Source organism: Cyprinus carpio, chromosome B9, assembly GCF_018340385.1.
Source record: "Cyprinus carpio isolate SPL01 chromosome B9, ASM1834038v1, whole genome shotgun sequence".
In the NCBI taxonomy this organism is placed as follows: Eukaryota; Metazoa; Chordata; class Actinopteri; order Cypriniformes; family Cyprinidae; genus Cyprinus; species Cyprinus carpio.
The window spans coordinates 3,731,575-3,743,508 of record NC_056605.1 but is presented as its reverse complement, the minus strand read 5'-3'; the positions used below and the strand labels follow the sequence as shown (position 1 = coordinate 3,743,508).

General features: G+C 37.8%; 1 long non-coding RNA gene across 1 annotated transcript; it reads left to right on the top strand.

Moving 5' to 3' along the window:
- The first annotated feature begins 296 nt into the window (after window positions 1-296).
- Window positions 297-1,564, top strand: LOC122138415. The gene is made up of 2 exons (XR_006155540.1): window positions 297-537; window positions 778-1,564. It is a non-coding gene; the product is annotated as an uncharacterized LOC122138415 (long non-coding RNA).
- Window positions 1,565-11,934: the final 10,370 nt, after the last annotated feature.

Genomic DNA, 11,934 nt, shown 5'->3' with positions numbered 1-11,934 from the left:
GATGTCATGGGTGTACAGTCTGATGTTATTCATCAAGAAGTGCCGTATTTGATTGAGATCTGCAGCATTTTGGAGAATTTTCAGTGAAAAACTATTTAAATCTCAGTCTTGTTTATCACACCAAGCAATCACATGGCTTAAGGAGAATGAATAAAACACATCAGATGTACAGACAACTTTTATCATACTTTTATGCTGCTTTTCTTTTTTTTCTTTTTTTTTTTGTCCTTTTTGCAGCTTGGTAACACACACACACACTGTAATTTTTATTTGTAATTTTTGTTTGCAACCATAGAGATTGTGAGTCCACAGTCTGCTGTGACAGGAAGAAGTACAGTGGACACCGGAAATGAAGGAGAACAACTACACAAAAATGAGAAGAGCAGCCAAAATGAAAATGGTGAAGAGTCAATTGAGCAGCAGAACAAGAGCCAATGTACATCTATTAATGAGGATGACCAGAGGCCAGAAGGGGAAAGGGAGGAGGAGAGAAAACTGAAAAGGAAAACCACGAAGTGACAGGTAGAATACACACAGGTAAAATACGGATTATGTTTATACAGAGAAACAAAACATTTTAGAGAAATTACTGCAGTAATAAATATCTGATCTGATATATTTTGATCCCCATTTTTAGCTGAACCTTGTAATCTACCTTTTCATAGCGAAGCTCCCCATTGATCCATTTTCTTTATATTCAGAAGTTTGATATTGATGTAGTCACTAGTATTTTGGATCAGTAGATGAGGTTTTTCATCTTGTTTATTTTTGTTACAGATCCACCGTCTAACCTGGACACCAGTGTCCCATCTACAAACATGAATATGGAATTAGAAAATAAACAAACTGCATTCTTCCCTCATAAGGAAGAAGATGATGGTGAGCAGACAGATAAGAGCAGCGGGTCAGAACAAGGCATGAAAGAGAAAAATGATGTTCCAGAAATTAAAGAGACAAAAAATTAACTTTCCAGACAACACAAACAATGACATAACTGTGCCAGAGCACAAGAAAGCAGAAACGGAGACCAACAGCTTCTCAAATCATGCAATGAAGGAAGGTCATAGTTCAGAAATCATAGAACAACATTTGAATAAACAGTGCTGTACAGAATGTGATGATAAAGTTTATAGTGAGGAAGGCGAAATGGGCTCAGTTTTATCAGCTGTAAAGGAGGAAGAGAAAATCTGTCGACTAGAGCCATGTGAAGATAGTAGTGTTAGTTAAAAGAATGGTGAAGTGTGTGCTTGAACAAGGTGTGGAGAAGTGATATTCAAATATTTTAGTATAAAAAATAGGTTGTCAGTTTATAAATGTAGAACAATTAATTTAGTACAATTTATTTTATATAACTGATTGTACTACATTAAGATTTTTTTTTGTGTGTAGCCCTCCCGCCGGGTAGAATCTTATGGCTCACAAGTTAGAAATCTATCTAGGGGATCTTGAATTTACCCAATACCCCGGTAAAGGCACATTCTCTTCAGTCACAGTACAACTATAACCCAGATTGTCAGATTTATGTTTCTTCTTTTTCTGAAAATAATAAATGAATAAACCACTACTGTGTTTCCCTTTAGATAAAAAAAAAACCTATTAACAAATCAATTCTTTCCACAGAAAATCAAACAAAATTATGGCAGATCAATAAACATGTATTTATTCTTCTCCGGAACTCTTTTTTTTTCCTTTTTGGTTTCTCTTTGAATTTCCAAATAATTCAATTTACAGTCACAACAATGAATCAACATATCCTCAAAAATAAAAAAAAATGTCACTGCAATAATCAAAATTTACCCAGCTGGGATTTTCAGTACACAGATGGCACGCTAGTTGGAGCTCTTTGATGCAAAACCAGAGTACTCACGAATCAGGACAACAAGAATTCCAGTTGTAGAATAGGAACCTCAAATCCTTACTCCTTGCTGAGATGATAACCAGCATCCATGATGACACATCTCACGATGACGCTTGAGTGGATCTCCATGAACTCCTCCCTCCTCGAACTGGTTAGATGCAGCCGCGAAAATCAATATAGATCTCCCGATTTCGACGATCTCCCAGTGTTAAAGAAAAATAAACACACACTTAACGTGCACTCTCAACTAGATAAACCACTGCAAAGCTTATTCCCACAATAAACCAAAAACAACACGGGTATTTTCTTCCGGATTTCACACGACTTACACAACTTATAACTTAACTGCCACTCTGCACTCAAGAAATTAAACTCGGGAATATTCTTCCGGGTGATTTCACAATCTAAAGCTAATAAAACAAATCAACGTAAAGACCGTTCACCAGCGCTCGAGCATCTCTGCCTCTAGTTTGAGCTCTGTCACGTTACTTCTCTATCGTCTATTTTTTTATTGTTGAAATCTATTTTATACACCATCATTTTCATTTCTATAACGTGTGAATATATCCTCTATCGTATTCTACAACAAAAACAATCAGAGCGCTTTGTAATCGCTAGTTTTATTTTGATTTCCCGAGTCCGCTAGTAGCTTATAGCCCATTAGCATCACCAGCGTGGTTGTCGCTAAACCCGCATGCATCGCTAATACTCTATTCACACACATTACAATTGCTTTACTCACTGTTACTTGCTTTAATGGCGGATGTTTGTCTACCTTTGAGTGCAGGTGACGACACGTTCGAGCTGCATTCGGTGCAGCTTGAGCTGGAGGCCGTGGAGAAGCAGATTCGGGTCCTGGAGCAGAGGCAGGCCCAGCTGAGAGAGCGGAGAGCCGCGCTGGAAAACCTCCCGGGCTGACGCTCACAAGTCCAGGGTAAGTTTGCAGTGTGCTACTAACAGTCCCACCACCTCCACCCCGTGTGTTTCTCTGCACAGGCCCGGTGCACCCAGGACGTGATCTGCCCAGATGTCCTTCACTCCGGTGCCGGGACACCACGGACCCTGGGTGCATCCGCAGCGGAGGACGCGAGTCAGGCCCCGGGCAACGACTTCTCCCCCTCCGGTCTTCGAGATCTCCACACGGAACCGCTTCTCTCCCCTCCACGAGACGGAACGTGACGCTGTGATCGTCGGAGACTCCATCGTCCGACACGTCCGTGCTACGATAGCCGAAGGTAAAGTGCACACTCACTGTTTCCCTGGTGCTCGTGTTCTCGATGTTTCTGCGCAGATACCCGCGATCCTAAAGGCCGACGAGAGCTCCATAGCGGTCGTGCTTCACGCCGGGGTTAACGACACCACGCAGCGGCAGACGGAGACACTGAAGAGGGACTTCAGCAGCCTGATCGAGACGGTGTGCAGCACAACGCCCGAAGCGACGATCATCGTGTCAGGACTGCTCCCCACGTATCAACTAAGACACATAGGTTCATTCGACTTTTTGCTTTAAATGAATGGCTATTGTCATGGTGTTAAGAACAGAAACTACTCTTTGTTAATAATTGGAATCTTTTCTGGGAGCGACCTAGGCTTTTTCGCGCTGATGGCCTGCACCCCAGAGTCGGAGCAGAACTCCTGTCGGACAACATCTCCAGGACTCTACGCTCCATATGACTAGTAAGCCAATTCTCAAATAACTGCTATGATGGCTTTTGTTCTACCCGGTTAAATGTTAGAAGTACTTGCGCTGTCCAATCTATTAAGACAAAGTCTGTTCCCATAAAAATTAGATCATTCACACCCAAAGCAGTTATTGTAATTATCTTATCGTGATTAAACCAGAAAAACGTAAAATAAATGAACAAAAACATTTTTTAAAGTTTGGGCTCATAAACATTTGATCACTCACACCCAAAGCAGTTATTGTAAATGAAATGATCACAGATAATAGTTTTGATGTACTCTGCTTGACTGAAACCTGGCTAAAACCAAATGATTATATTGGTCTAAATGAGTCTACTCCACCAAACTACTGTTATAAACATAAGCCCCGTCAGACTGGTTGTGGGGGAGGTGTTGCAACAATATATAGTGATATTCTCAATGTTACCCAGAAAACAGGATACAGGTTTAAATCATTTGAAATACTTATGCTTAATGTTACACTGTCAGATATACAAAAGAAATCTATCGTATCTCTTTCTCTGGCTACTGTGGTATAGACCACCAGGGCCGTATACAGAATTCCTAAAAGAATTTTGGAGATTTCCTCTCAGACCTGTTGGTTACCGCTGATAAAGTGCTAATTTTCGGAGATATTAACATTCATATTGATAATACAAATGATGCATGAGGACTTGCGTTTACTAACTTATTAAACTGTTTTGGAGTAAAGCAAAATGTCACCGGGCCCACTCATCGATTTAATCATACGCTAGATTGAATTATATCGCATGGAATCGATCTTACTGACATAGATATCTCACCTCAAAGTGATGATGTTACTGACCATTTCCTTGTATCGTGCATTTTGCGTATTGATGATAATAACTATATAGCTTCGCGTTATCGTCCGGGCAGAACTATTGTTCCAGCCACCAAAGACAGATTCGCAAATAACTAGGGGTGTAACGATTCATCGATATGGATCGATACATCGATGCGATGTCTGACGATACGATGCATCGATGCCACACGTAAAATATCGATATCTGTAGTATAAATAGGCACCTTATTTGGCACTGTCCACATTTTCACATAATGTCCATCTACGCATTACCGCCAACGCGTGCATTCTCGCTCAAACTCGCGTATCAGGACTCGATATAAGGACTGCCCTTGCCCGAAGGCACAAGGTGAGCATAAAAGACGCTCGTGATTGTTGGTGGAACAGTCGAGCGCTGTGTGAGAAGTTTTCAGCGCACACTTCTGAAGCGCGTGCACTAGGGCTGCAACTAACGATTATTTTGATAATCGATTAATCGGTCGATTATTTTTACGATTAATCGATGAATCGGTTTATGTACTTATATTTTAGTTTTGCCCATTTTTTCCCCAAGTAAATTATTAACAAAGGGTGTTTATCATTCAACATAGACTTTTTAGAGATTTTAACCATTTTGCATTGTCATATCCTCATCAAAAACATACCTGGAGTTGTGTTTTATTATGTGTTAGTTATCCTTTGTCGAACACTTCTGCAATCAAAACACTGACCCATACATACTCTAGCAAATTTCACAAGGAGATTTCAAATAATGATTTCACCATGGCAGTCCTTAGGGCTCCTAAAGTAGTTTAACATCCCGAACAAAGCTTATTAAGGAATCTTTCAGAACATATCACAAAGAATAAGAATAAAACAGAATTAAAATTGCAGTAATTTGCATTTTATTATTTTTTTCCTGTAAACACACAGCTTATACCTGGGAAACAGCTTTATAGCATATGCTGTGAAACTGTAAACAATCCTTCCAATAAAGTGCCAATGGCATGAAACCTGAATGGAACTCACATTTTAAAGTAAAATTTAAAGTAAAATCCATCAGAAGGTTGTCCAGAAAAAAAATTGGACACACACAAAAAAACCTGCTGTGTGAAAAAGAGCAGTGAATGCTTAGAAAAAAGTGCATTTCAAATACATTTAAACATTAACCTCTCTCAGTCAGTCATAATTAGGCTGCAAGACTGAATTATGAACTGGTAAACGACAAAGCTTTAAATGTTAATTGTTAAAAAGCAATGTTATCAGCTTTTACGACTAAACACTTGGAAACAACATTGTACTGCAGAATCTACACAAATAAAAGTCTTTGCACACTGTGATTTTCATCCGATTTAAATATGTAGTGGTCCTTATAACAGTGCAAAATTTAAAAAATGTAATAAAGCGATAAAATGTTAACAAAACAGCTTATGCCTGAACTGACAGGAATTCGACTACCTGTGGGAAATGAGGCAGAACACTATTCACTCATTATTTGAGAAAAACTTTGCAGTGCAGTGCAAAAAGGTCAACAAGTCCAAATGTTCAGGGCTTAACAGTTAGGCTTGCTCTCTTTTTGCTCCCACACTTTGGATGACTTCGTCCGATTAGTTTTAGCTTCCGCTTTTTTCTTTTTCTTACTCGAGCTTACTTCACTGCCGCCTGCCTCACCCATCACGCTGAATGCTGCAGAGACGCTGTGCGGGAAGCACGTGACATATAACGAGGCCAGCTATTGGCTAGTCGCTACTTCTCCTGCTGTACTGGCTGAGTAAAACCTCCGGTGGCTCATTACTGCCACACTTTGGTCACCGCAGATTTAAAATATGCATGAAATGAGCCGCTTACGGCAAATAAAAATTATTTAGCAACGAATCGATTACTAAATTAGTTGACAACTATTTTAATAATCGATTTTAATCGATTAAATCGATTAGTTGTTTCAGCTCTAGCGTGCACGCACACAGGCAGCCGCGTCTAGACCGCATGAATACCAAATCGAGCTCTCTCTCTTCCGCTTTTTTGTGCATGGATGAATAAATACAGACAAAATTAAATCAAAATGCGCATTTTGATGCATATCCTAGTAAACACAGTCGTTAGGCATATGTTTTAACGTAAACAGTTCAGAAAGAAAAGGCGTGTTTATCAGTAGGCTATATTAAATCCATGCTTCGTTCTTAAAGTGAAAGCAAACTAATAATAAATCTAAAGCTGTCAAAGAAAAATACAAGTGCTCACTGCTCCTGACTAATTAACCGTTATAACATCAGAAATGATTCATCTATATTTAATTTATAGAGTGAAGACTGTGCAGTTATTTTACATTTGATTAGGCTTACATTTCTGTAGCGTACCTGAAAATGTATTTTTGACTGAGCTGAAAAACCTGAAAAGCACTAATTGAACTTGTGTCTTTGTTGTATTGTAGTTATTTTCTGCTATTGCTTGTAATTTGTTTATCTGTAGAAAAGATTTTAGCACTGAGCCCATAGTAGCAGCCAGAATTGTTTTTCCAATTGTTTCTTTTCTGTATTATTTAAAAAAATGTCTAGGCCTATTTTTTTTGTTGTGAATATCCCAACTGAGGTACAGAATGTAAAATTTTCAGATAAATGTTCTTGTTATATATTTTGGTTGCATTTGTGAGTTAATAAAAATGTAGATGGTTGTTTAAAATAGATATAAAATATCAAAATATCGATCGATATACCCCTGTATCGAATCGAATCGTAACCGTATCGAATATTTTTTTGAGGTATCGGAAAATATCGTATCGCTGGGTATGAGAATCGATATCATATCGTATCGTGACGAACCATCCGATTTACACCGCTACAAATAACCTGCCTGATTTCTCTCAACTGCTCTGTGTACCCATAAATACACATGAACTAGACAAAATGACTGGCAACATGGGCACTATCTTCTCTAATACATTAAAAGCTGCTGCCCCCATCAAATTGAAAAAGGTTAGAGAAAAACGTACTGTGCCATGGTACAACAGTAATACCCACGCTCTCAAGAAAGAAACTTGTAGTCTTGAGCGCAAATGGAGAAAAACTTACTTGGAAGTTTTTAGAATTGCGTAGAAAAACAGTATGTCCAGCTATAGACAGGCTCTAAAAAACTGCCAGGGCCGAGCATATCCACAAACTCATAGAAAACAACCAAAACAATCCAAAGTTTTTATTTAGCACAGTGGCTAGATTAACAAATATCCAGACGCCACCCGATCTAAATATTCCCTCACAGTTAAATAGTAATGACTTTATGAATTTCTTCACTTATAAAATAGATAACATCAGAAATACAATAACAAATGCAGATTCTACAGCGTCTAATAATTTAGTTTTATCCATCGCACCCAAAGATAAACTGCAGTGCTTTACAACTATAGGACAGGAAGAGCTAAATAAACTTATCACTGCATCTAAACCAACAACATGTTAATTAGATCCTGTACCCACTAAATTACTGAAAGAGTTGTTACCTGTTGCAGAAAAACCGCTTCTCAATATTATTAACTCGTCGTTATCTTTAGGTCATGTCCCAAAACCATTCAAGCTGGCGGATATTAAGCATCTTATTAAGAAACCACAACTAGATCCTAGTGAACTGGCAAATTACAGACCCATTTCAAATCTTCCATTTATGTCTAAAATTTTAGAAAAATTGTGTCTGCTCAATTGTGCTCCTACCTGCAAAAAATGATCTCTATGAAGAACTTAATTCTGCTTTCAGGCCCCATCATAGCACAGAAACTGCACTTGTTAAAATTACAAATGACTTGCTTCTTGCTTCAGATCAAGGCTGCATCTCATTGCTAGTTTTACTTGATCTTAGTGCTGCGTTCAACACCATAGATCACGACATACTCATAGATAGATTACAAAACTATACAGGTATCCAAGGGCAGGCTTTAAGATGGTCTAGATCCTACCTGTCCGATCGCTACCACTTTGTTTATCTAAATGGGGAGTCATCTCATTTATCACCAGTAAAATATGGAGTGCCACAAGGATCTGTCCTAGGTCCTCTGCTATTTTTCGATATACATGTTGCCCCTTGGTAATATCATTAGAAAATACGGGATTAGTTTCCACTGTTATGCTGATGATACTCAACTATATGTCTCAACAAGACCAGGTGAAACTTCAAAATTATCTAAGCTAACAGAGTGTGTTAAAAATTTAAAAGATTGGATGACCAATAATTTTCTCCTATTAAATTCAGATAAGACAGATATATTACTTATTGGTCCAGAAAACATTACACAGAATCTCGTAGATTACAATTTGCAATTAGACGGATGTACTGTTACTTCCTCTACTGTAAAAAATCTGGGTGTTATATTAGACAGTAACTTGTCTTTTGAAAATCATCTGGACTATTGTAATGCACTGCTAGGTGGTTGTCCTGCATCCTCAATAAACAAGCTACAGGTAGTCCAAAATGCAGCGGCTAGAGTCCTTACCAGGTCAAGAAAATATGATCACATTACCCCAATACTACAGTCTCTGCACTGGCTTCCTATTAAGTTCCGTATCAGTTACAAAATATTATTACTTATAAGGGCCTTAATGGCTTAGCTCCTGCATACCTAACTAGTTTTCTACCACGCTACAACCCATCATGCTCCCTAAGGTCACAAAACGCTGGACTTTTGATAGTACCTAGGATAGCAAAGTCCACTAAAGGAGGTAGAGCTTTTTCGCATTTGGCTCCCAAACTCTGGAATAGCCTTCCCGATAATGTTCGGGGTTCAGACACACTTCCTCTGTTTAAATCTAGATTAAAAACACACCTCTTTGGCCAAGCATTCAAATAATGCATCTCATAATTTTGGACTTAAGTTATATCTGATCAAATGCACATTATTATTCTTTAGCTAAACTAATAAATTTTACTTGGCTGGAACAGCAGCTACGCTAATTATGTCTCTATTTGTTTCTCTGTAACTAGGATTTACACAAGCTCCAGTCTGGATCCAGAACAACCTGAGAAGAGATGATGACAACCCATCAGAGGACCTCATGATGCTAACCCAGAGACAACATACAGAACTACCACATTTTGCTATAAGTTTGATTGCATAATTGCTGTTAATAGTGTTAATCGTCTGTTTGTTTACGTCTTTTATTGATTTTTCTGAACATTTCTGCCATATGCACATGAACTGACAGTCACCACTGATAAGCGACTACCAAATATTTTATAAACTTAATTTTCTGTAAAGTTGCTTTGCAATGATTTGTATCGTAAAAAGCGCTATACAAATAAACTTGAATTGAATTGAATTGAATTGAATAAAGATATAAAAAATAAAACACGGAATCTCTCACGTGTGATCCTCGTGCTAGATCTCCTCCTCATGCGAAACGGAAAAACACATTCACATTCTCTCGCCGAACTCTCTCGAAATCTTCGTTTTTCGTGCTGCAACTGACTCGTGAAACTTTCACAGTTCACACCAATCTCTCGCGCAAACTTTCATCACCAAACGGCATTTAAAAAAATGTCCGTGAACATTGATTTCTCTCAGCTTTCACCCGAACTGCAGCTCATCCGCCAGAGAGAGCGAGGCCAACCAAAAAAAAAAACCCGAGTTTTCTCTCTCAACCCTTGCACCTCGAACTTTCAAAGGGTCAAAGTACACAGTTCTCATCGTCAGACTGACGCTCTCAGAAAACACAATTAAATGAAACCATTTATGATTTGTTTTCATTTACACACACATATTTGGAAAAAAACTTTTATAAACATGTCTCATATGAACATGAGAGAGAAAAAAACTAAAGTCCATCAACACTTTGTTCGCGTATGAATACCATTTCAAGCCCAAATACAAATAATTAAATTATCTTATTTATAAACAAAATAAATGACAGGTATACATTTAGAAAACCCAAAACATTTTTCCTAGGTCTCTACATGTGTGTGTATGTAAATATGCATAAGTAGCATATCATTATGCCTTGTATATATCCATGAAATTTCTTTAACGCTGTCTGCCTGCATATGTGTACAAACCAACTATTAGAAATAGGGTAGATTGAACACTAAAACACATCCTTTGTGAATGGCCACTATAGGTCTACTTCAGACTGATGGACAAACTCAACTGGGCAATGGATTGGTGTTCAGCGGACATAAACAATATATTGACAGTCACTTCATGTCTGCTCAGTGTATCACTCATCTGCACAACAGTGTGATATGTAGGCAGCAGACAGGTATAGGCAGCTCACTAGGTTTTGGAACAGAGCCAGTGTTGCACTGAAATTAAAACTTGAAGGCCAACAAAAAGAATAGAAGGAGAGGATGCTAAAGAAATTATGATTTTTTTTTTTTATCATTTAATCATTTATCATTTAGCAGACGCTTTTATCCAAAGCGACTTACAAATGAGAACAGTAGAAACAATCAGATCAACGAGAGAACAACAACGGTATACAAGTGCTATGACAAGTCTCAGTAAGTCTAGTACAGAACACGTAGCCAGGTTTATTTTTTTATTTTTTTTAATATGATAGACAAGAAAAAGAAAAGGTAAGTACTAGTATTAATTGGTTAAGTGCAGGCAAAAAAGATGAGTCTTTAGATGTTTTTTGAAAATGAGTAAAGACTCAGCTGTTCGAATTGAGATCGGGAGGTCATTCCACCAGCTGGGCGCAGTCCAGGAAAAAGTCCATGAGAGTGATTTTGAACCTCTTTGGGATGGCACCACAAGGTGCCGTTCACTTGCAGAGCCCAAATTTCTGGAGGGTGCATAAGATTGAACTAATGAGCTTAGGTATACTGGCACCCAGCCAAAGGCAGTGGTCGTCTTGTAGGCAAGCATCAGTACCTTGAATTTGATGCGAGCGGCTACTGGTAGCCAGTGTAACCCTTTTATATATTTATATTTATATATATATTTTGATGTTAAAAACTTGTAAATGTTGTATATAACAGTGGATTGTATATAATCCTGTTAATTATTCAGCTAAATATTAGTCATGATTTAACCAAAATTATATCTGTGGTGTGATAAAAGTACTGTAATTTAGAACCTGTTATACACAAAGCACAGGGCAGGTGGGAGGGTAAAGATACAGTATGTGCCAGTAAGTCACATTGCTGCGTAGAATATGTAATAATGTCTTAATTTATTAATCCCAGAATCAGCCTTTTTTGTGTGTGTGTGTACTTCTTTTAATTAATTTTTCATACCACAAATTTGACAAAATTAATGTTTTGAGATTTTTTTTTTTAATTAATTAAAATAATCTAAGCATTAAACATTTTCTTGTCTGATTTCTTGCCTTAAAACAGGATTTGGAGAACAGGTACTTTTTATTTTTATTGTTATATATGTCCAGATGCCTATATTTAGCTTACCCTAGACATGCTTCCAACATTAAAAAACATATATATATATATGTGTGTATGTATATAGTCTCATTTATATTACTGAGAAATTGGACTATCTCTGCAGTTAGCTTACAATTCCATTTTTTCCCAGACGTGAAAGAGTTTCGATGTGTGTTTCACAATCACTTGCGTCAAGTGCGTCTATCAGGTTTAGGCGCTTTTGTTGAGACCTGTA